The 24,832-nt window shown below is 54.6% G+C and overlaps 1 protein-coding gene across 4 annotated transcripts in view; it reads left to right on the top strand.

Annotated features, from left to right (window-relative positions):
* Positions 1 to 24,832, top strand: part of RXRA (retinoid X receptor alpha) — a 200,135-nt gene that overhangs the window by 94,385 nt on the left and 80,918 nt on the right. The window contains exon 1 of one of the 4 annotated variants that reach the window (XM_075324353.1): positions 16,757 to 16,842. The exons of 2 other annotated variants lie outside the window; for them this stretch is intronic. The gene's annotated coding sequence lies outside the window, so the exon portion shown is untranslated. Of the gene's footprint in view, positions 1 to 16,756; positions 16,843 to 24,832 lie in introns of those variants that run through there. One more of the 4 variants, XM_075324356.1, reaches the window with a different exon arrangement.

The following is a 24,832-nucleotide window of genomic DNA, read 5'->3' as shown; positions in this document are numbered from 1 at the left end:
CTGGAAACAAGACATTTCTCGCCATTTGTAGCGTTACAAAACCAGAGAAAAGGGGAGCGCATGTAGCGGAGTTACTGGTGGAGACGCAGCACACGGCTGACATTTGTACGCGCTATTTGCTGCGGTCTTGGGACCTTTCTTTGCAATTTTGGGGTTGCAGTGCAGACATTGGTGATGTGACGTTTCCTCCATCAAAAGCCAACGTCACATGCAACGTAAATTGAGCGCAATCTGCAACCAAAAATCCAGCAAGTTTGGCGTATTGCATTTGTCTTGACACCCGTCACATGATATCGTGGAAGCAAAGTGTCCAGGTAGAGACGGACACCAGGGTGCAGCCTCCAAATCTACGCCCCTTGTACAGGATGATGATGGCCCCTGATGCTGCACTTTGTGCATCCGTGCCTCTTATGTGACATACGTTCTTGCTCCATGTCATGCGGTGTCAGCGCGGAGTGTCCCCTATGGGTTCTTGCTCCATGTCATGCGGTGCCGGTGCGGAGTGTCCCCTATGGGTTCTTGCTCCATGTCATGCGGTGCCAGTGTGGAGTGTCCCCTATGGGTTCTTGCTCCATGTCATGCGGTGTCAGCGCGGAGTGTCCCCTATGGGTTCTTGCTCCATGTCATGCGGTGTCAGCGCGGAGTGTCCCCTATGGGTTCTTGCTCCATGTCATACGGTGCCAGTGTGGAGTGTCCCCTATGGGTTCTTGCTCCATGTCATGCGGTGTCAGCGCGCAGTGTCCCCTATGGGTTCTTGCTCCATGTCATGCGGTGTCAGCGCGGAGTGTCCCCTATGGGTTCTTGCTCCATGTCATGCGGTGCCGGTGCGGAGTGTCCCCTATGGGTTCTTGCTCCATGTCATGCGGTGCCAGTGTGGAGTGTCCCCTATGGGTTCTTGCTCCATGTCATGCGGTGTCAGCGCGGAGTGTCCCCTATGGGTTCTTGCTCCATGTCATGCGGTGTCAGCGCGCAGTGTCCCCTATGGGTTCTTGCTCCATGTCATGCGGTGTCAGCGCGCAGTGTCCCCTATGGGTTCTTGCTCCATGTCATGCGGTGTCAGCGCGCAGTGTCCCCTATGGGTTCTTGCTCCATGTCATGCGGTGTCAGCGCGGAGTGTCCCCTATGGGTTCTTGCTCCATGTCATGCGGTGCCGCTGCGGAGTGTCCCCTATGGGTTCTTGCTCCATGTCATGCGGTGCCAGTGTGGAGTGTCCCCTATGGGTTCTTGCTCCATGTCATGCGGTGTCAGCGCGGAGTGTCCCCTATGGGTTCTTGCTCCATGTCATGCGGTGTCAGCGCGCAGTGTCCCCTATGGGTTCTTGCTCCATGTCATGCGGTGTCAGCGCGCAGTGTCCCCTATGGGTTCTTGCTCCATGTCATGCGGTGTCAGCGCGCAGTGTCCCCTATGGGTTCTTGCTCCATGTCATGCGGTGTCAGCGCGGAGTGTCCCCTATGGGTTCTTGCTCCATGTCATACGGTGCCGGCGCGCAGTGTCCCCTATGGGTTCTCGCTCCATGTCATGTGGTGCCAGCGCCGAGCGTCCCCTATGGGTTCTTGCTCCATGTTATGCGGTGCCAGTGCGGAGTGTCCTTTATGGGTTCTTGCTCCATGTCATGTGGTGTCGGCGCGGAGTGTCCCCTAAGGGTTCTTGCTCCTTATCATGCGGTGCCGGCGCGCAATGTCCCCTATGGATTCTTGCACAATGTCATGCGGTCTCGGCGCGTAGTGTCCCCTATGGGTTCTTGATCCATGTCATGCGGTGCCGGCACGCAGTGTCCCCTATGGATTCTTGCACAATGTCATGCGGTCTCGGCGCGTAGTGTCCCCTATGGGTTCTTGCTCCATGTCATGCGGTGCCGGCGCGGAGTGTCCCCTATGGGTTCTTGCTCCATGTCATGCGGTGCCGGCGTGCAGGGTCCACTATGGGTTCTTGCTCCATGTCATGCGGTGCCGGCGCGGAGTGTCCCCTATGGGTTCTTGCTCCATGTCATGCGGTGCCGGCGTGCAGGGTCCACTATGGGTTCTTGCTCCATGTCATGCGGTGCCGGCGCGGAGTGTCCCCTATGGGTTCTTGCTCCATGTCATGCGGTGCCGGCGCGGAGTGTCCCCTATGGGTTCTTACTCCATGTCATGCGGTGCCGGCGCGCAGGGTCCCCTATGGATTCTCGCTCCATGTCATGCGGTGCTGGCGCGCAGGGTCCCCTATGGATTCTCGCTCCATGTCATGCGGTGGCGGCACGGAGTGTCTCCTATTGATTCTTGCTCCATGTCATGCGGTGCCGGCGCGCAGTGTCCCCAACGGTTATGAGCTGCGTAGCATAAATAAATGATGATGATGAGGGTCTTATTCCTCCATAAGAGGGTCTCACACAGCGTTCAGCCTCCAGGTGACTCATGATATGAGGTTTGGAGACTGAAGCCTGAAATAGGAATGTGAAGTAACGGAGGGATCGGAAATTGGTCTACTGCTGAACCTCCCTCCAGGACTGTGCGGAGGGGGGCAAGGGCCACGGTGAGGGGAGGGTGGGCGGCTCTGCTGTCTCTTAAATAAACCCCCCGCTTCTCCCTCCCTTCCATTTACTTACATATTCATTGCAGGTTTATGTATATGTGTGATACAGTGGATAGAAGAAGTCTACACACCCCTGGTAAAATGGCAGATTTTTGCCTTGTAAAAAAAGATCCCACCAAGATGAATTTATAACTTTCCCCAGAATCTACAGATTCATTGAGGGGAAAACTCACATTTTTAGGTGGAAAAAAATAAAGAACTAAAATAATGTTTGCATAAATCTGTACACCCTGCACTAATACTTTGTTGCTGTCCTCTGAATTTCTGGTAGCACTAAATCTTTTTGGGTCGGGGTCTATCACATCTAGAATTGGCGATCTATCCCCCTCCACCACATCTGTCAGGTTGCGGGGGTCTCCTGTGTACAGCACACGCTTTAGGACTTGGGACTCAGGTCTAGGCTCTGCCGTTCCAGAACTTCCATCTTCTCCTGATGAAGCCATTCTTCTTCTTCTTCGTCTCCTGGTGAAACAGTTGTTCTTCTTTTTCTTCTCCTGGTGAGGCCATTCTTCTTCTCTTGGTTAGGCTGTTCTTCTTCTCCTGGTGAGGCCATTCTTCTTCTTCTCTTGGTTAGGCTGTTCTTCTTCTCCTGGTGAAGCCATTCTTCTTTCCCCGGCGAGGCCGTTCTTCTTACTCTTCCTCCTTTTATGACCCTGGTGAAGCAGTTTTTCTTCCCCCGGTGAAGCAGTTCTTCTTCCGCGAGGCTGTTCTTCTGGTGAGGCTGTTCTTCTTCTGGTGAGGCTGTTCTTCTTCTGGTGAGGCTGTTCTTCTTCTGGTGAGGCTGTTCTTCTTCTGCGAGGCTGTTCTTCTGGTGAGGCTGTTCTTCTTCTGGTGAGGCTGTTCTTCTTCTGGTGAGGCTGTTCTTCTTTTTCTTCTTCCCCTGAGAAGCCGTTCTTCTTCTCCTGGTGAAGCTGTTCTTCTTCTTCTCCTAGTGAAGCTGTTCTTCATCTTCTCCTGGTGAGGCCGTCATTCTTCTTATGGTGAAGCCGTTCTTCTACTGGTGAAGTCATTCTTCTTCTCCTGATGAAGCTGTTCTTCCGCTGTTGAAGCCGTTCTTCTCCTGGTGAAGCCGTTCTTCTTCTCCTGGTGAAGCCGTTCTTCTTCTCCTGGTGAAGCCGTTCTTCTTCTCCTGGTGAAGCCATTCTTCTTCTTCTGGTGAAGCCGTTCTTCTTCTCCTGGTGAAGCCGTTCTTCTTCTCCTGGTGAAGCCGTTCTTCTCCTGGTGAAGCCGTTCTTCTCCTGGTGAAGCCGTTCTTCTTCTCCTGGTGAAGCCGTTCTTCTTCTCCTGGTGAAGCCGTTCTTCTCCTGGTGAAGCCGTTCTTCTTCTCCTGGTGAAGCCGTTCTTCTTTTCCTGGTGAAGACGTTCTTCTTCTCCTGACGAAGACGTTCTTCTTCTCATGGTGAAGCCGTTCTTCTTCTCCTAGTGAAGCCGTTCTTCTTCTTCCGCTGTTGAAGCCGTTCTTCTTCTCCTGGTGAAGCCGTTCTTCTTCTTCCGCTGTTGAAGCCATTCTTCTTCTTCCGCTGTTGAAGCCGTTCTTCTTCTCCTGGTGAAGCCGTTCTTCTTCTCCTGGTGAAGCCGTTCTTCTTCTCCTGGTGAAGCCGTTCTTCTTCTCCTGGTGAAGCCGTTCTTCTTCTCCTGGTGAAGCCGTTCTTCTTCTCCTGGTGAAGCCGTTCTTCTCCTGGTGAAGCCGTTCTTCTTCTCCTGGTGAAGCCGTTCTTCTTCTCATGGTGAAGCCGTTCTTCTTCTCATGGTGAAGCCGTTCTTCTCCTGGTGAAGCCGTTCTTCTTCTCCTGGTGAAGCCGTTCTTCCTCTCCTGACGAAGCCGTTCTTCTTCTCATGGTGAAGCCATTCTTCTTCTCATGGTGAAGCCGTTCTTCTCCTGGTGAGGCCGTTCTTCTTCTCATGGTGAAGCCGTTCTTCTCCTGGTGAAGCCATTCTTCTTCTCCTGGTGAAGCCGTTCTTCCGCTGATGAAGCCGTTCTTCTTCTTCTCCTGGTGAAGCCGTTTCCTCTGATGAAGCCGTTCTTCTCCTGGTGACACCGTTCTTCTCCTGGTGACGCCGTTCTTCTCCTGGTGACGCCGTTCTTCTCCTGGTGACGCCGTTCTTCTCCTGGTGACGCCGTTCTTCTCCTGGTGACGCCGTTCTTCTCCTGGTGACGCCGTTCTTCTCCTGGTGACGCCGTTCTTCTCCTGGTGACGCCGTTCTTCTCCTGGTGACGCCGTTCTTCTCCTGGTGACGCCGTTCTTCTCCTGGTGACGCCGTTCTTCTCCTGGTGAAGCCGTTCTTCTCCTTGTCAGGTCGTTCTTCTTTTCCTGGTGAAGCCATTGTTGTTCTTCTCCTGCTTGAGCCGTTCTTGTTCTTCTCATTGTGAAGCCGTTCTTCATCTTCTTCTGGTGAGGCCGTTCTTCATCTTCTTCTGGTGAGGCCGTTGTTCATCTTCTTCTGGTGAGGCCGTTCTTCTCCTGGTGAAGCCATTCTTCATCTTCTCATGGTGAGGCCACTCTTCTGGTGAAGCCGTTCTTCTTCTGGTGAAGCCGTTCTTCTTCTGGTGAAGCCGTTCTTCTTCTGGTGAAGCCGTTCTTCTTCTGGTGAAGCCGTTCTTCTTCTGGTGAAGCCGTTCTTCTTCTGGTGAAGCCGTTCTTCTTCTGGTGAAGCCGTTCTTCTCCTGGTGAAGCTGTTCTTCTTCTTTACCTGGTGAGGCCGTTCTTCTCCTGGTGAGGCCGTTCTTCTTCTCATGGTGAAGCAGTTCTTCATCTTCTCCTGGTGAAGCCGTTCTTCTCCTGGTGAAGCCGCTCTTCTTCTTCTTCTGGTGATTTGGAAGTCACTCAGGCGATTGTCTCGAGAGGTGAAATTCTTTTTAGCAGAGAGAGAAGATTTGTTGCAAAATTTGCTGATGTTTGTTCTGTCCATTATTTCCTCCCTCTTGACTAAAGCCCCAGTGCCAGCTGCAGATAAACATCCCTCTGAGGCCAGTGCTGCCCCCACCAGGCCTCGCTCTTGGGATCCACAGTGGTAACAGTGCACTTTTTTTGGAATTATGGCCAAAAAGTTCCCCCTCACTCCCATCAGACAGAAAATGTTCCCCTCCTGCTTTTGGATGACCTAATTTAGGTTTTGGGACTTGGATGTTTCCCTTTGTAAGTAAAGGCTCCGTCTTACCCTCCCCCGCAGGCCGGACATATGAGGAGTACGGGAGATTGTTGCCACATGCAGGACACCACCAGAACCGGCCAGACATTTCTGCAGCTCCTTTAATGTTGCTGTCGGCCTTTTAGTAGCCTCCCAGAACAATTTTGTTCTTACATTTCATCAAATGGAAGCCCCTTCTGGTGACTTTCCACACTGAGATCCTTTGCTTTGTTGTCAGCTGTTTATGGACTAGAAAATGTCAGGAAAATCCTCATTTTCACTGGGGTTACTCAGAATCGCTGTGACGGCGACCGAGTGCTGATACTGTGTAACATGGGGAAATGGGATCGGCGGATTCTGAACACCACCATATCCTCAACTATAGGAGGGTGTGAACACTTATGCAACCTCATTATTATAGTTTTGTTTCCCTACTGTGATTATGGACAACATGAAAGCTCTGAAATTATTCTTCTTGGTAGGAAGAATGATCCATTATAAAACCTGCCATTTCACAGGGGTGTGTAGACTTATTATATTGACTGAAAGACAAGATTGAAAATTCAGCGTAGGATCTGGTGGATACATAGTTGCACAGATTTTCCTGACCGCTGATCATTGCGCAGCGCCCCCTCTGGGGACTCCGCGCCCGTCTGTGGCGGCTCTTCTTACAGTTAACAGCTTTTTTTTATTTTTGCATGGCGTCATTTTAATATTTTTTGTTAATGCCGCCCGGCACATAATGGGATGCAAATGGCGGCTTTCTACATGATTTGTATGTGCGGCGGGTGCTTTGCATGTGTGTGTGTGTGTTTTCCTTTGCTGCATTGATTGTTTTTATAGTTGAGGTTTATGTCGCTTTCACGCTGACGACCTCTATGGCGCGTGGCGTCCTCCAGATGGGGGGCCGCACCGTACCCCTCAATCTCTCCATTTGCTTCCTATAGAGAATGTCTCCAGGTTGCGGCACCACACAGAAGCACCATGTGGCAGCACACAAAGCTGTGCTATGTACATGTAGCCTAGATGTGCTCGTCCTTCGCTGTATGGATTCTTCCGCTTGCGGTGGGCGTTGCCAGTCACCGTTTTGGTAGAACGAGTTGATGTCGGACCCTCATGGTGTGATCATCCGCTCCCATCCTCGTATGGCGGTGGATCCGGTGAGGGGATATGTTGTTTGGAGCGTGCAGACATGCGGGGAGCCATGGGAGGAGGATATGAGGACTGGCCGAACCAGCAATACCGGACGGGGCAGATATTCCACTCCGAGAAATAAATCAGAAAAGTCACAAGCTGGAGAGGGTCTATAGGCTAAATATCAGCCGGGTCCTTCACCGGTGGGGCCGGGTGGGCACCGCTCGCCATGCAGCTGCTGCATCCACTATCTAAGGACGGACCACTCATTTAAGGCCTCGTTCACACTCCAGGGCTTCATCAGGGTTTGTACACCAAAGCCAGGAGGGGAGCGTAGAGAAAATCAGAATGTCTGACACCTGATCTGTGCTGTGGACACGGGCCTGGCTGGGCAAATACTGATGAAATACTAATCAAAAATACTGATGTGTGAATGAGGCCTAAGGGAAAATGTTCCTCCTTGTGCCGAGTGACCTGTTTGACAGTGTAAGGAGGCTTATTAGCCATGCAATGCTGCTCTGGGAAATTCAATACTCAGATTGCCTCCTCGGAGAGAAAGAGGACTTGACCTCCAGCGCCATGTATTGGACGTAGCAGTCCTAAGAGTTAATATCAACCCTTAAACAAGCTGCTCCATATGACTCAATTCACAGACCCCTGTTTCAGGGTGTTGCCCCTCATCAGGGCAAAATATAAGATCTGGTTTGGTAGTATGAGAGGCTTCTGATCGGGATCTAACGGGTGGCGCTAGAGTTCAAGTCCTAGTCTTCTCTCAAGACACACTTTGCTTATTAAATTTCCCAGAGGAGCATTGCATGGCTTATAAGCCTCCTTACACTGGCATGTCAGACATGTCACTCTGCACAAGGAGGAACATTACCCCTTACACCTCAGTCTTAGCCTCTCATGCAGCCAAATCAGATTGTATGCTTTGCACTGAAGAGAGGGCAACACCCTGAAACAGGGGGTCTGTAAATTGGGATTCTGTTTTGGCTTTCATCATCGTATTATATCATATGGTGAAGCTTGTTAATTGACTTTTAGGTTTACTACTTCCATTAGGTGGCACTAGAGATCATGAATCCTCGCTGAAGAGACAGTTTGCATGTTAAATGTCTCAGAGGCGCATTGCATGGCTTATAAGCCTCCTTACACTGGTATGTCAGACATGTCACTCTCCACAATGAGACCATTACCCCTTACACTCAAGTCTTAGCCTCTCATACAGCCAAATCAGATCTTCTGCTTTGCACTGAGGAGGGGGCAACACCCTGAAACAAGGGTCTGTAAATTGGGGTTCTTGTTCGTTTACTGGTTTGGTGCTACGTCCAATAGGTGGCGCTGGCGTCCAAGTCTCTCTCAAGAGGTCATTTGCATTTCTGGTTATTACGGAGCGTCTTCTGCTGGTTGTTAGGAATTCTCCGTCCATTTTTCAGGTAAATTGGTGATCCCGGGTTCCTGGAGAAGTTTTTTGTGGTCACCTGGGTCTGATACTCGGTGACTTTTCTATCCAGAATTTCCATGGAACTTGCCGTGTGTCCGTGCCGCGTGTCTGTGTCCGTGCCGCGTGTCTGTGTCTGTGCCGCGTGTCTGTGTCCGTGCCGCGTGTCTGTGTCCGTGCCGCGTGTCTGTGTCCGTGCCGCGTGTCTGTGTCCGTGCCGCGTGTCTGTGTCCGTGCCGCGTGTCTGTGTCCGTGCCGCGTGTCTGTGTCCGTGCCGCGTGTCTGTGTCCGTGCCGCGTGTCTGTGTCCGTGCCGCGTGTCTGTGTCCGTGCCGCGTGTCTGTGTCCGTGCCGCGTGTCTGTGTCCGTGCCGCGTATCTGTGTCCATGCCGCGTGTCCAGGCAATGTGTCCGTGCCGTGTGTCCGTGCCGTGTGTCCGTGCCGTGTGTCCGTGCCGTGTGTCCGTGCCGTGTGTCCGTGCCGTGTGTCCGTGCCGTGTGTCCGTGCCGTGTGTCCGTGCCATGTGTCTGTGTCGTGCGTCCAGGCAATGTGTCCGTGCTGTGTGTCCGTGCTGTGTGTCTGTGGCCGTGTGTCTGTGGCCGTGTGTCTGTGGCCGTGTGTCTGTGGCCGTGTGTCTGTGGCCGTGTGTCTGTGGCCGTGTGTCTGTGGCCGTGTGTCTGTGCCGTGTGTCTGTGCCGTGTGTCTGTGCCGTGTGTCTGTGCCGTGTGTCTGTGCCGTGTGTCTGTGCCGTGTGTCCGTGCCGTGTGTCCGTGCCGTGTGTCCGTGCCGTGTGTCCGTGCCGTGTGTCCGTGCCGTGTGTCCGTGCCGTGTGTCTGTGTCGTGCGTCCAGGCAGTGTGTCCGTGCTGTGTGTCCGTGCTGTGTGTCCGTGCTGTGTGTCCGTGGCCATGTGTCTGTGGCCGTGTGTCTGTGGCCGTGTGTCTGTGGCCGTGTGTCTGTGGCCGTGTGTCTGTGGCCGTGTGTCTGTGGCCGTGTGTCTGTGCCGTGTGTCTGTGCCGTATGTCTGTGCCGTGTGTCTGTGCCGTGTGTCTGTGCCGTGTGTCTGTGCCGTGTGTCTGTGCCGTGTGTCCAGGCAATGTGTCCGTGCTGTGTGTCTGTGGCCGTGTGTCTGTGCCGTGTGTCCGTGCTGTGTCTGTGTCGTGCGTCCAGGCAATGTGTCCGTGCTGTGTGTCCGTGCTGTGTGTCTGTGGCCGTGTGTCTGTGGCCGTGTGTCTGTGGCCGTGTGTCTGTGGCCGTGTGTCTGTGGCCGTGTGTCTGTGGCCGTGTGTCTGTGGCCGTGTGTCTGTGCCGTGTGTCTGTGCCGTGTGTCTGTGCCGTGTGTCTGTGCCGTGTGTCTGTGCCGTGTGTCCGTGCCGTGTGTCCGTGCCGTGTGTCCGTGCCGTGTGTCCGTGCCGTGTGTCCGTGCCGTGTGTCCGTGCCATGTGTCTGTGTCGTGCGTCCAGGCAATGTGTCCGTGCTGTGTGTCCGTGCTGTGTGTCCGTGCTGTGTGTCTGTGGCCATGTGTCTGTGGCCGTGTGTCTGTGGCCGTGTGTCTGTGGCCGTGTGTCTGTGGCCGTGTGTCTGTGGCCGTGTGTCTGTGCCGTGTGTCTGTGCCGTGTGTCTGTGCCGTGTGTCTGTGCCGTGTGTCTGTGCCGTGTGTCCAGGCAATGTGTCCGTGCTGTGTGTCTGTGGCCGTGTGTCTGTGGCCGTGTGTCTGTGCCGTGTGTCTGTGCCGTGTGTCTGTGCCGTGTGTCTGTGGCCGTGTGTCTGTGCCGTGTGTCCGTGCTGTGTCTGTGTCGTGTGTCCAGGCAATGTGTCCGTGCTGTGTGTCTGTGGCCGTGTGTCTGTGGCCGTGTGTCTGTGCCGTGTGTCTGTGCCGTGTGTCCAGGCAATGTGTCCGTGCCGTGTGTCTATGCCGTGTGTCTGTCCGTGCCGCGCGTCTGTGGCCGTGTGTCTGGGCTGTGCGTCCGTGCCGTGCGTCCGTGCCGTGTGTCCGTGCCGTGTGTCCGTGCCGTGTGTCCGTGGCCGTGTGTCCGTGGCCGTGTGTCCGTGGCCGTGTGTCCGTGGCCGTGTGGCCGTGGCCGTGTGTCCGTGGCCGTGTGGCCGTGTGTCCGTGGCCGTGTGTCCGTGGCCGTGTGTCCGTGGCCGTGTGTCTGTGGCCGTGTGTCCGTGCTGTGTGTCTGTGGCCGTGTGTCTGTGTCGTGTGTCCGTGCTGTGTGTCTGTGGCCGTGTGTCTGTGTCGTGTGTCCGTGTTGTGTGTCTGTGGCCGTGTGTCCGTGCCGTGTGTCTGTGTCGTGCGTCCGTGCCGTGTGTCTGTGTCGTGTGTCCGTGCTGTGTGTCCGTGGCCGTGTGTCCGTGGCCGTGTGTCCGTGGCCGTGTGTCCGTGGCCGTGTGTCCGTGGCCGTGTGTCCGTGGCCGTGTGTCCGTGGCCGTGTGTCCGTGGCCGTGTGTCTGTGGCCGTGTGTCTGTGGCCGTGTGTCTGTGGCCGTGTGTCTGTGGCCGTGTGTCCGTGCTGTGTGTCTGTGGCCGTGTGTCTGTGTCGTGTGTCTGTGTCGTGTGTCCGTGCTGTGTGTCTGTGGCCGTGTGTCTGTGTCGTGTGTCCGTGCTGTGTGTCTGTGGCCGTGTGTCCGTGCCGTGTGTCTGTGTCGTGCGTCCGTGCCGTGTGTCTGTGTCGTGTGTCCGTGCTGTGTGTCCGTGCTGTGTGTCCGTGCTGTGTGTCTGTGGCCGTGTGTCTGTGGCCGTGTGTCTGTGGCCGTGTGTCTGTGGCCGTGTGTCTGTGGCCGTGTGTCTGTGGCCGTGTGTCTGTGGCCGTGTGTCTGTGGCCGTGTGTCTGTGTCGTGTGTCTGTGTCGTGTGTCTGTGTCGTGTGTCTGTGTCGTGTGTCTGTGGCCGTGTGTCCGTGCCGTGTGTCTGTGTCGTGTGTCCAGGCAATGTGTCCGTGCTGTGTGTCTGTGCCGTGTGTCTGTGCCGTGTGTCTGGGCCGTGTGTCCGTGCCGTGTGTCTATGCCGTGTGTCTGTCCGTGCCGCGCGTCTGTGGCCGTGTGTCTGGGCTGTGCGTCCGTGCCGTGTGTCCGTGCCGTGTGTCCGTGCCGTGTGTCTGTGTCGTGCGTCCAGGCAATGTGTCCGTGCTGTGTGTCCGTGCTGTGTGTCCGTGCTGTGTGTCTGTGGCCGTGTGTCTGTGGCCGTGTGTCTGTGGCCGTGTGTCTGTGGCCGTGTGTCTGTGGCCGTGTGTCTGTGGCCGTGTGTCTGTGGCCGTGTGTCTGTGGCCGTGTGTCTGTGTCGTGTGTCCGTGCTGTGTGTCTGTGGCCGTGTGTCCGTGCCGTGTGTCTGTGTCGTGCGTCCAGGCAATGTGTCCGTGCTGTGTGTCCGTGCTGTGTGTCTGTGGCCGTGTGTCTGTGTCGTGTGTCTGTGTCGTGTGTCCGTGCTGTGTGTCTGTGGCCGTGTGTCCGTGCCGTGTGTCTGTGTCGTGTGTCCGTGCTGTGTGTCCGTGCTGTGTGTCCGTGCTGTGTGTCTGTGGCCGTGTGTCTGTGGCCGTGTGTCTGTGGCCGTGTGTCTGTGGCCGTGTGTCTGTGGCCGTGTGTCCGTGCTGTGTGTCTGTGGCCGTGTGTCTGTGGCCGTGTGTCTGTGGCCGTGTGTCTGTGGCCGTGTGTCTGTGGCCGTGTGTCTGTGCTGTGTGTCTGTGGCCGTGTGTCTGTGCCGTGTGTCCAGGCAATGTGTCTGGGCCGTGTGTCCGTGCCGTGTGTCTGTGCTGTGTGTCTATGCCGTGTGTCTGTCCGTGCCGCGCGTCTGTGGCCGTGTGTCTGGGCTGTGCGTCCGTGCCGTGTGTCCAGGCAATGTGTCTGGGCTGTACATCCGTGCCGTGTGCCGGGCAGTGTGTCCATGCCGCGTGTCCGTGTCGTGTGTCCAGGCAATGTGTCCGTACCGTGTGTCTGTGCTGTGTGTCCGTGCCGCGTGTCCGTGTGTCTGTGCTGCGTGTCTGTGCCATTTGGCCATTTATCTGCAGGGTCTCGGCATAATCCGGAGAATTCTGCTGCGTTGTACTCTGTGTGAATGAAGCCCAATAATACTGACCATAAAAACAATAAAATGAGATTTACTTTTTTTCTTCTTTTTCTTGGTGACCATTTCCGTGGCATTATTGTGTCACCGCTCCCCCAGTTATATCGTCCTGTGTGTTCCATATGACGCCATTATACAGCCTGGGGGCGATGATGTGGCACCCAGCATCCGCCAGGACGACCCCTGGACTGCGCCCCTGGACCGAGGCCGGGTTCGGCACCGTGGCTGACGTCATGTTCTTCTCTTTTCTCCCCCGTTGTGCGCAGGCATCTGCTTCTCGTTAGGGTCGGGGGTCTTGGGGCGCCCTCCATCCACACAGAGGAGTTTGTGCTTTTATTGATTTGGATGGAGCCTTCCTCCTCCTCCTCCTCCTCGTGTTACATTCTTCGCATTTGTTCTATACGAGCAGTGAGCGCTGCGCCCCGGACACGATTGCACAACCTGCGGAGCCTGTGCAGAGGGGACGGAGTGTTTCCCCTTTCCCTTTCTTTGTATATTTAGCTCAGCGCCGCGCCTGCTCGGTCTGGTGTCACCGTACGTGTAGGGTTCATGACCCTGGAGGGGCGACACCATACTCTGCGTATTCTGGAATATTCCTTACACTGGGCCGAGCACTGGCGGGTTCGGGTCTTGGCACTGGAATTTTTTTAGCTGCTTTTTCTTTTTGCTCTGAAAATAGTTTTTGCAAAGAATCTTCAGAATAAAATCCCTAAAGGTCCAATCATCTCGGATGCCGGACGGCTGAACACATTCATTAGGGAGAGAAATGGTCACTGGCTGACCCCTCCATTTCATCACCGTCTGCCCCCCTCCATTTCATCACCGTCTGTCCCCCTCCATTTCATCACCGTCTGCCCCCCTCCATTTCATCACCGTCTGCCCCCCTCCATTTCATCACCGTCTGCCCCCCTCCATTTCATCACCGTCTGCCCCCCTCCATTTCATCACCGTCTGCCCCCCTCCATTTCATCACCGTCTGCCCCCCTCCATTTCATCACAGTCTGCCCCCCTCCATTTCATCACCGTCTGCCCCCCTCCATTTCATCACCGTCTGCCCCCCTCCATTTCATCACCATCTGCCCCCCTCCATTTCATCACCGTCTGCCCCCCTCCATTTCATCACAGTCTGCCCCCCTCCATTTCATCACCGTCTGCCCCCCTCCATTTCATCACAGTCTGCCCCCCTCCATTTCATCACCGTCTGCCCCCCTCCATTTCATCACCGTCTGCCCCCCTCCATTTCATCACAGTCTGCCCCCCCCATTCCATCACCGCCTGACCCCCCCCATTCAATCACCGCTTGACCCCCCCCCCATTCCATAACCGCATAACCCACTCCCCATTCCTTCACCATCTGACCCCCATTCTATCGCCGTCTGACCCCCATTCCCAATCCAAGTTTGGCTGAACATCTGCCATCGATTCGCCCCCATACAGGTCTGGTGAAGACTCCCACCTGAGGGGGCTGGACTGTCAGGCATCCATAGATTGTATCTGTGAGGGGGTGCACCTCGCCGCAGTGGGAGGGGATAGGTGACCCCGCCGGTGCCCCGCTCTGCTCACTAGTATAGGACCGTTCTTCAGATATGTGTGTCATACAGCCTATCCATACCTATGGAAAAGCGTCAGTAATTGTCCCTATGGTTTATTATATCTGACGTTCACTGTATCACACACATTGTATCACACACATTGTATCACGCTGTATCACACACACTGTATCGTGCTGTATCACACATATTGTATGACATTGTATCACACACACTGTATCACGCTGTATCACACACACTGTAGGGCGCTGTATCACACACATTGTATGGCGTTGTATCACACACATTGTATGGCGCTGTATCACACACACTGTATTGTGCTGTATCACACACATTGTATGGCGCTGTATCACACACATTGTATGGCGCTGTATCACACACATTGTATCGTGCTGTATCACACACACTGTATGGCGCTGTATCACACACACTGTATGGCGCTGTATCACACACACTGGCGCTGTATCACAGACACTGTATGGCGCTGTATCACACACATTGTATCGTGCTGTATCACACACACTGTATGGCGCTGTATCACACACACTGTATGGCGCTGTATCACACACTGTATGGCGCTGTATCACACACATTGTATCGTGCTGTATCACACACACTGTATGGCACTGTATCACATACATTGTATGGCGCTGTATCACACACATTGCATGGCGCTGTATCACACACATTGCATGGCGCTGTATCACACACATTGCATCGTGCTGCATCACACACATTGCATCGTGCTGTATCACACACATTGTATGGCGCTGTATCACACACACTGTATGGCGCTGTATCACACATTGTATCGTGCTGTATCACACACTGTATGGCGCTGTATCACACACATTGCATGGCGCTGTATCATACACATTGCATCGTGCTGTAGTACACACATTGCATCGTGCTGTATCACACACATTGTATGGCGCTGTATCACACACACTGTATGGCGCTGTATCACACACTGTATGGCGCTGTATCACACACACTGTATGGCGCTGTATCACACACATTGCATCGTGCTGTATCACACATTGTATGGCGCTGTATCACACACATTGTATCGTGTTGTATCACACACACTGTATGGCGCTGTATCACACACACTGTATGGCGCTGTATCACACACACTGTATGGCGCTGTATCACACACATTGTATGGCGCTGTATCACACAAATTGCATGGCGCTGTATCACACACATTGTATCGTGCTGTATCACACACATTGTATCGTGCTGTATCACACACATTGTATCGTGCTGTATCACACACATTGTATCGTGATGTATCACACACACTGTATGGCGCTGCATCACACACACTGTATGGCGCTGTATCACACACACTGTATGGCGCTGTATCACACACACTGTATGGCGCTGTATCACACACACTGTATGGCGCTGTATCACACACACTGTATGGCGCTGTATCACACACACTGTATGGCGCTGTATCACACACTGTATGGCGCTGTATCACACACATTGTATCGTGCTGTATCACACACACTGTATGGCGCTGTATCACACACATTGTATGGCGCTGTATCACACACATTATATCTCCTTGTATTGCGTCCTCCTGCAGTTTACACATGAGATCTTGATTATTCGGAATCTCAGAACTTAAGTCACTTATGACACTAAATCTTCATATTTCCCCTCTGTAGCTGTGATTCCTCTCTCCGCGTCTCCAGCTTTGTAGCTGTGCGGATGAGCTGGTTACATGCCCTTTCTCCTTGTCTCCATTAGCCCGGTCCTGGTATCTTCCATGTGTGTGTCCATCCCGGCGCTGTGGCTGCAGATCGGCCTATCAACATGGACTGAATTGTCACTGACTGCATATGGAGTCTGAGGTGGGGGCAGCAGGTCTGGGTGCCGGGTTGTCCTGCAAGTGGATATCTTAGCTGGGTCATGTAGTGCCTGTGCCTGTGCGGCTGGTGGTGGCAGTGCCTGTGCGGCTGGTGGTGGTGGCAGTGCCTGTGCGGCTGGTGGTGGTGGCAGTGCCTGTGCGGCTGGTGGTGGTGGCAGTGCCTGTGCGGCTGGTGGTGGTGGCAGTGCCTGTGCGGCTGGTGGTGGCGGCAGTGCCTGTGCGGCTGGTGGTGGTGGCAGTGCCTGTGCGGCTGGTGGTGGCGGCAGTGCCTGTGCGGCTGGTGGTGGCGGCAGTGCCTGTGCGGCTGGTGGTGGTGGCAGTGCCTGTGCGGCTGGTGGTGGCGGCAGTGCCTGTGCGGCTGGTGGTGGCGGCAGTGCCTGTGCGGCTGGTGGTGGTGGCAGTGCCTGTGTGGCTGGTGGTGGTGGCAGTGCCTGTGCGGCTGGTGGTGGCAGCAGTGCCTGTGCGGCTGGTGGTGGTGGCAGTGCCTGTGCGGCTGGTGGTGGTGGCAGTGCCTGTGCGGCTGGTGGTTGCAGTGCCCTGGCTGGCAGTGGCAGTTCCCTGGCTGGCGGTGGCAGTGCCTGTGCGGCTGGTGGTGGCAGTTCCCTAGCTGGCGGTGGCAGTGCCTGTGCGGTTGGTGGTGGCAGTTCCCTGGCTGGCGGTGGCAGTGCCTGTGCGGCTGGCGGTGGCAGTTCCCTGGCTGGCGGTGGCAGTGCCTGCGCGGTTGGTGATGGCAGTGCCCTGGCTGGCGGTGGCAGTGCCTGTGTGGCTGGTGGTGGCAGTTCCCTGGCTGGCGGTGGCAGTGCGGCTGGCGGTGCTGTGTGCGGGGGCAGCGCTCCTGTAATGAGCAGCGTTAATCTGCAGATGTTGGGGGGGGGGAGGGAGGTCCTTGTCTGGGCTCTGGCTGGGAACTTATCTGATGCCTCTTGTCACATCTCCTCCAGGAAACCTGCACACAGTATATGACAATCAGCGGTGGCTTTAACCCCTGCCTGCCTGCGCTGACCCCCGCGGCATCATTCCTCACCGCTGTAGGGGGCTGCGGTTCGGATTTGCGGAGCCTGCGCCCCCGGGTGACCCTGGGTAAGTCCGTCACCTCTCAGTGATGATTTTCTGCTCGCGGATCACTTTGGAGGAAACTGATCGGATCTGTTGTCGGGCACTTTCTGCAGTTTTTGGGTTACTGCAGGTTCGTGAGCTGCGCCGAGTCCTGACAACAGGTGCTGCGGGACAGCGAGGGTTGTGCTGGGGGTCAGCGGACCCGGCCGCTCCGGTGCGGGGCAGGTGATGGCGCCACATCCAAGGATAATCCTACATAATGTATGGCGCAAGACTCGCTGCATACTCGTTGCAATGTATCAGCGCAGCACTGAAAGGCGCCTGTGATGGGGTATGCTGAGACTTGTAGTTCACCAACAAGTAGCTGTAGATATTGAAAAGAGAGAGGGGTCCGGGGTCCTCTGTTCCAGATCCTCTTTTCATACTTAATGTGGTAATTGGTTACATAGTGTTGTGTGTGTGCATTGCTCTGTTATCCCTGTGGGGGGCGCTATTTGAAAGTAAACACTGCCCGGTTCCGCTGATCGCCGTGTGCTCGGTCACATCCATCATGTGCTCGGTCACATCCATCATGTGCTCGGTCACGTCCGTCGAGTGCTAGGTCACGTCCGCCGCGTGCTAGGTCACGTCCGCCGCGTGCTAGGTCACGTCCGCCGCGTGCTAGGTCACGTCCGCCGCGTGCTCGGTCACGTCCGCAGCGTGCTCGGTCACGTCCGCCGCGTGCTCGGTCACGTCCGCCGCGTGCTCGGTCACGTCCGCCGCGTGCTAGGTCACGTCCGCCGCCTGCTCGGTCACGTCCGCCGCGTGCTCGGTCACGTCCGCCGCGTGCTCGGTCACGTCCGCCGCGTGTTAGGTCACGTCCGCCGCGTGCTCGGTCACGTCCGCCGCATGCTCGGTCACGTCCGCCGCGTGTTAGGTCACGTCCGCCGCGTGTTAGGTCACGTCCGCCGCGTGTTAGGTCACGTCCGCCGCGTGCTTGGTCACGTCCGCCGCGTATTAGGTCACGTCCGCCGCGTGTTAGGTCACGTCCGCCGCGTGGTAGGTCACGTCCGCCGCGTGCTCGGTCACGTCCGCCGCGTGTTAAGTCACGTCCGCCACGTGGTAGGTCACGTCCGCCGCGTGGTAGGTCACGTCCGCCGCGTGTTGGGTCACGTCCGCCGCGTGCTCGGTCACGTCCGCCGCGTGTTAAGTCACGTCCGCCGCGTGCTCGGTCACATAGCATACGGGCCAGGAACTGCATATTCACATGCACAATGCGCAGAACATTAGTCCGTGTGGAAAATTGGTCATATACGGGCACATTGGCCATAATGGGTGCGTGGGTGGTCCACGGTGAGATGAGAAAAAAAAGTACACGTCCACCACAATGCGGGCACAAAGACGTAATCACATTATTAATGGCTTCAATAATAATAACACAGGAAATAACCTAATTAAAACAGCAAACAACAAAGCTAAAACATATAATAAAGCTAAAAGGTGAAAAGCCCAATAATATAGACTAATGACAGCAATGGATGAATCTCCAGCCAGGGAATACACATCAACTACAGAAAACATCACAAAAATGACCAAAATACTTATATACAACATGTATAAGTACCTGCAACCTGGCTGAGAAAGTGATAGACACCGTAAAAAGGGAGAAAAGCCCTGCAGGTATCGCCGGCTTCCCCAGGAGTGCAGTCTATGTACCTTCCTCAGGAGTTCAGTATATGTACCTTCCTCAGGAGTTCAGTATATGTACCTTCCTCAGGAGTGCAGTATATGTACCTTCCTCAGGAGTGCAGTATATGTACCTTCCTCAGGAGTGCAGTATATGTACCTTTCTCAGGAGTGCAGTGTATGTACCTTCCTCTGGAGTGCAGTATATGTACCTTTCTCAGGAGTGCAGTGTATGTACCTTCCTCTGGAGTGCAGTATATGTACCTTTCTCAGGAGTGCAGTGTATGTACCTTCCTCAGGAGTGCAGTGTATGTACCGTCCTCAGGAGTGCAGTATATATACCTTCCTCAGGAGTGCAGTGTATGTACCTTCCTCAGGAGTGCAGTGTATGTACCTTCCTCAGGATACTGTTGTGAATACGTTTTCCAGTTTGGGGCTCCCTCTTGTGGTCAGTGCTGGCGGTGCAGTTGATGTGTGGAATGAAAGCCACACACCTGCAGAGGACTGGCAATCAGGGTCAGATTGGGCTATTTAACTTAGTAGCTTTCTCTTGTTACTGGCCGGTGGTCAATGTTCAATGCTCTATGTTAAGGACATTCTGTAACCAGCTCTGCTCACTTCCAGAACTTCCCTCAGATAAGTGGTCTCGTACCTCTGCTGTTTGTTTACCATCTTTTGTTGTTGTTCTGCTTTGATAATATGCATGATTCCTAATTTGTCTGTGTGGAGTTTGTGGTGAAATGGGATCATTCCCTGCTAGGAGTGTCTGTATACTTAGCTCCATGAGTCTGCAAGATTTGTGTTTTGTCATGCCTGGTATTATTCAGTCCCTCATCTGTATTAGTGTTTTTGGATCCCAGTAACATCTGAGTGCTGATATAGAGAGGGAGAGGTTGTGTGACCTCAGGATTTTTCCATATCAGAAGTGCTGGTATATATTAGGGTTTTTACAGCTGCAGACAGTTGCTCTTTCCTATCCTTTTCTATAAAGATATTTTGGGCCTCACCTTTGCTGAATCTGTCCTTTCTGGCTTAGTATTGTGTTTTTCTATATCACTGTAGCCTTTACATGTGGGGGGCTATCTATCTATCTTTGGGAACTGCTCCGAGGCAGATTAGCTTTTCTTATATCTCTATCTGTGAGATTATTTAGTTCTCCGGCTGTGTCTAAGCGACCAGGTCATCGTAGGCACGCCCCATGGCTACTTCTAGTTGTGTGTCAGGATTAGGTCTGCAGTCCGTTAAGTTTCAAGCCACTCTGTTACCTTTTTGGGATTCCGCATTATTTGATCCTCCCCGGTCCCTGAATCATAACAGGAAACAATGTATATTTACCTTCCTCAGGAGTGCAGTGTATATACCTTCCTCAGGAGTGCAGTGTATATACCTTCCATGGTGCCGCAGATCAGACGGCACATACATTAAATCTTTCCATCCTTGAGAACATTTTTAGTAAGATTACATTTGCAGACTTGCTCTTCTTACAAGTATTTTGCAGTTGTATCCATCACTGGTGTTGAGACAGCTTCTTTAAGTTTTGAAACTGCTGAATGTAATCTGTCACGAGGGTCTCCTGTTCTTGGGAGACGTGTGACAAGTTTGGGGTCTAATTCTCACATTGTCTTGTAAGACTCTGGGTTTTAAACAGTTTTGCTTTCTTTTGGTGTTGCAGGGGTTAATGACTCTTTCCTTGCTGGTAGTTCCTTTTACATTCAGTCTCAGGGGCTTCCGGTTTGAGACAACTCCCTTTTAAATAGTCACATGTCCCATCACCTGATGCCGGTTATACAATATCATCATTCTGATCTGATGATCGTGGAGGGAGGACGTCTGCTGAAGTTGATGTAGCTGAGTCTCTTGTAGCCCTGGTGTTTGGCGGCAATAACTGGACATTTACCTATTGCTTGCTGGTTGTGGAGTTCTTGCTTTACTAGATTTGATCTGTCTCTGCACTTACCCAGCGATCGCCTGTCCCTGTGCTGACTATAGATCACATTTACCTGCGCCAACCTAAAGATCGCCTTTCCCTGCGCCGACCAAGAGATCGCCTGTCCCTGCGCCGACCTAGAGATCGCCTGGCCCTGCGCCGACCTAGAGATCGCCTGGCCCTGTGTGGACTATAGATCACATTTATCTGCGCCGACTTGGAGATCGCCTGTCCCTGCGCCGACCTAGAGATGGCCTGTCCCTGCGCCGACCTAGAGATGGCCTGTCCCTGCGCCGACCTAGAGATGGCCTGTCCCTGCGCCGACCTAGAGATGGCCTGTCCCTGCGCCGACCTAGAGATGGCCTGTCCCTGCGCCGACCTAGAGATGGCCTGTCCCTGCGCCGACCTAGAGATGGCCTGTCCCTGCGCCGACCTAGAGATGGCCTGTCCCTGCGCCGAACCTAGAGATGGCCTGTCCCTGCGCCGACCCTGAGATGGCCTGTCCCTGCGCCGACCTAGAGATGGCCTGTCCCTGCGCCGAACCTAGAGATGGCCTGTCCCTGCGCCGACCCTGAGATGGCCTGTCCCTGCGCCGACCTAGAGATGGCCTGTCCCTGCGCCGACCTAGAGATGGCCTGTCCCTGCGCCGACCCTGAGATGGCCTGTCCCTGCGCCGACCTAGAGATGGCCTGTCCCTGCGCCGACCTAGAGATGGCCTGTCCCTGCGCCGACCTAGAGATGGCCTGTCCCTGCGCCGACCTAGAGATGGCCTGTCCCTGCGCCGACCTAGAGATGGCCTGTCCCTGCGCCGACCTAGAGATGGCCTGTCCCTGCGCCGACCTAGAGATGGCCTGTCCCTGTGCCAACCTAGAGATGGCCTGTCCCTGCGCCGACCTAGAGATGGCCTGTCCCTGTGCCAACCTAGAGATGGCCTGTCCCTGCGCCGACCTAGAGATCGCCTGTCTAAATAGTTGAGGACCTAAAGGTTGCGCCCTCCATATCCCAACTGATGGCACCTGACCTGATAGCAGTCGTGGCTTCATCGCTCGCCTCCATTTTGGCAGTCGGGTATGGAGAGCGCTGGTGACGGCCTCTTCTGAGGAAGCAAATCAAACCTGATAGAGAGGGGAAGAATTTGTGATAATAATGAGTGTCGGGCATTAAACTTTGCCCCGTGAATAGGTAAATTCAGAGTTGCGCCCCCCCCCACCGCTCTCCACACCTGTACGTTGTACTGACGGGGGCGCCGGGTCAGAGACTGCGCATCATCCTTATACTGTCGTCATGGGAACACAGTAAATGGGACATGAATGCCGCCACCGTCAGTCACAATAGAGCGCGACCTTGAGGAAACACGTTGGCGGTCACATCTCTTCACACTTCTCCGCTAAGGTAGACGAGGAGGGGGCGCCAGGTGAGGAGAGGTCGCCGGCCGACCAGACGTGACGCGGTGACGACGGTGTAGAGCAATGAGGCCGAGGAGGCGACATTACCGAGCGGTCACTTCGAGGAGCACGATTTTCATGTACCGGCCGGCTCTGCGTCACCACAGATCTATCACCCGGCTCCGGGCGGGGCTTCACCGCAGATCCATAGCCTTACTGATGCTTTTTTTCCTTACAGTAAAAAAAAAAAAAAAAGCGCTACGTATTTTGCTGCGTTTTGGTGTCATTTGTCTGCAGCACAATAAAAGCAATAAAGTTAGTTTCATTCACTAAAGAAGCAGCAAAAATGCAGCAGTTTTCCATTTGTCAGGAAAAAAAGCAGCTGTGCGTGCCTGTCTGTGTGTGCGCGTGCCTGTCTGTGTGCGCGCGTGCCTGTCTGTGTGTGCGCGCGTGCCTGTCTGTGTGTGCGCGTGCCTGTCTGTGTGTGCGCGTGCCTGTCTGTGTGTGCGCGTGCCTGTCTGTGTGTGCGCGTGCCTGTCTGTGTGTGCGCGTGCCTGTCTGTGTGTGCGCGCCTGTGTGCGTGCGTGCCTGTGTGTGTGTGCGCGTGCCTGTGTGTGTGCGCGTGCCTGTGTGTGTGCGCGTGCGTGCCTGTGTGTGTGTGTGTGTGTGTGCGTGCCTGTGTGTGTGTGTGTGCGTGCCTGTGTGTGCGCGCGTGCCTGTGTGTGTGTGCGCACGCATGCCTGCCTGTGTGTGTGCGCGCGCCTGTCTGTGTGTGTGTGCGTGCCTGTCTGTGTGCATGTAACACAGGTGACTACAATCTATTACTTCCTTTTATCAGTCATTACTGGGGGAGGAGACTGTAGGACAGGTGAGTACAGTCTATTACTCTCTGTTATCAGCCATTTCATGCTGGGAGAGGAGACTGTAGAATGTGATTGGCCGCTGGTGAGCTTTAATATTCTGGGGGCAGCAATTCCACAATGTGCCTGGTCCATAGAGCCGCACAGTGTGGAGCCATTAGTGTGTTACTTCACATTATCTGAGGTATTAGCCCCGGGATCGTCTCTCGGGAATGCTGGACCTTGTAGTGCACCACCCCTGTCCTGCAGAGCACAACCTTCATAATTTGCTGTGATCTGACGGCAGCCAGTGAGACATATGGATGGATGTCGGAGGGATCCTGGCTTTTCTGTATATTTGCATTTATTAATATAAGCGCCAGCTGTCACTTTCCTTTCCTGGCTGTGATGTCGTTTCTCTCGTTTTCGCGCCTCTAGTGGCCGCGTCTGGGGAGGCAGCGCCATTTATGGATCATAAAGGAATATTCACATAATGAGACATTTTCACCACTGCCTTATTGTTCCTGGCTGAGCCCCATCCATGCGCTGCCGCCCATCTCACCCCTCTCACATGTATGGAAAGGATTTTCAGTGACCAGGCGGCTGGTTTATTTTCAGTGCCATGCTTTACACTGCAGCTCTGCTTGTTCGGATTGGCTGCTGTGTCAGCAGGAGCTCAGCCGGGATCTGCGCAGAGCAGATTTGTATTGCACTAATGCCAGACATCGGTGAGCCGGCTGATCCACACACTCATGAATTTGTACAGTTTTTGGCCCAAAAGAAAAAAACTGCGTGCAGAATGTAATAATTGGCACATGGCTCCTCGGGGGTGTGGCCTGGGGCGGAGCAATGATTAATGAGCCCTGTGTATGTTGTAGGGCAGCAGTGACCTCTGAGAGGAAAGATCAGGAGGAGCCGGATTTTAGAGTGAGGGTCCTTGCCCCCTTGCTCCATGACCATCACCCGAAATCTCAGCCATTAACTGGAGAATCCAGTCATAGCCGCCATCATGATGCTAAAAATTTATGAGGGTCTCGCTAGACGGCTATATATCCAATGAGTATAGTGTGATGGCGCGCCCTAGGTAAACTCTGGACCGTTTGAGGATTTGGATTCTGGACCAGGGGACAACTCGGGAATCGGAGGTAAACTCGAGACCTGGGGGACAACTCTGCAGCCGGAGGTCAACTCTGCAGCCGGAGGTCAACTCTGCAGCCGGGGGTCAACTCTGCAGCCGGAGGTCAACTTGAGAGCCAGCAGGCACCTCGGCAGCCGGAGGTCAACTCTGCAGCCGGAGGTCAACTCTGCAGCCGGAGGTCAACTCTGCAGCCGGGGGTCAACTCTGCAGCCGGAGGTCAACTTGAGAGCCAGCAGGCACCTCGGCAGCCGGAGGTCAACTCTGCAGCCGGAGGTCAACTCTGCAGCCGGAGGTCAACTCTGCAGCCGGAGGTCAACTCTGCAGCCGGAGGTCAACTCTGCAGCCGGAGGTCAACTCTGCAGCCGGGGGTCAACTCTGCAGCCGGAGGTCAACTCTGCAGCCGGGGGTCAACTCTGCAGCCGGGGGTCAACTCTGCAGCCGGGGGTCAACTCTGCAGCCAGCAGGCACCTCTGCAGCCGGAGGTCAACTCTGCAGCCGGAGGTCAACTCTGCAGCCGGAGGTCAACCCTGCAGCCAGAGGTCAACCCGAGAGCCAGCAGGCACCTCGGCAGCCGGAGGTCAACCCTGCAGCCGGAGGTCAACCCTGCAGCCGGAGGTCAACCCTGCAGCCGGAAGGCACCTCGGGAGGCGGAGGGCAACTCGGAGCGGTCCGCGTTGGATCCAGTAGGGCCTCATTTATCATTCTTAATCCAAACCATAAAAAATAATTTCCCTGTTGGACAATCCCATTAAGGGAATATTCCCAATGGCGCATCCCATGCAGGATTTCTGCAGCACAAAAACTGCAGCAAAAGCGTTTACCAATCCTGATGACACTGCTGTAATGCGCAGCGGACAATTCTCTGTGTATAAACCCCCTGAACCGCTTACACCCGAAAATACAAATAAAAACTATAGCGATCAGCAGCGCACACATGATGGCCGCCTGCGATCGCTCCGCACAATGAGGGAAACTTCTGCTGGATGTTTTAAATCACTCCCCAATACTGTATAAGGCTCCGTCTTTGTCCTGTTAGCCGATGATCACATGTTGCGTTTTT

The sequence above is a fragment of the Anomaloglossus baeobatrachus genome, chromosome 9 (genome assembly GCF_048569485.1).
Source record: "Anomaloglossus baeobatrachus isolate aAnoBae1 chromosome 9, aAnoBae1.hap1, whole genome shotgun sequence".
NCBI classification, from domain to species: domain Eukaryota; kingdom Metazoa; phylum Chordata; class Amphibia; order Anura; family Aromobatidae; genus Anomaloglossus; species Anomaloglossus baeobatrachus.
This window is presented reverse-complemented; position numbering and strand designations above follow the sequence as displayed.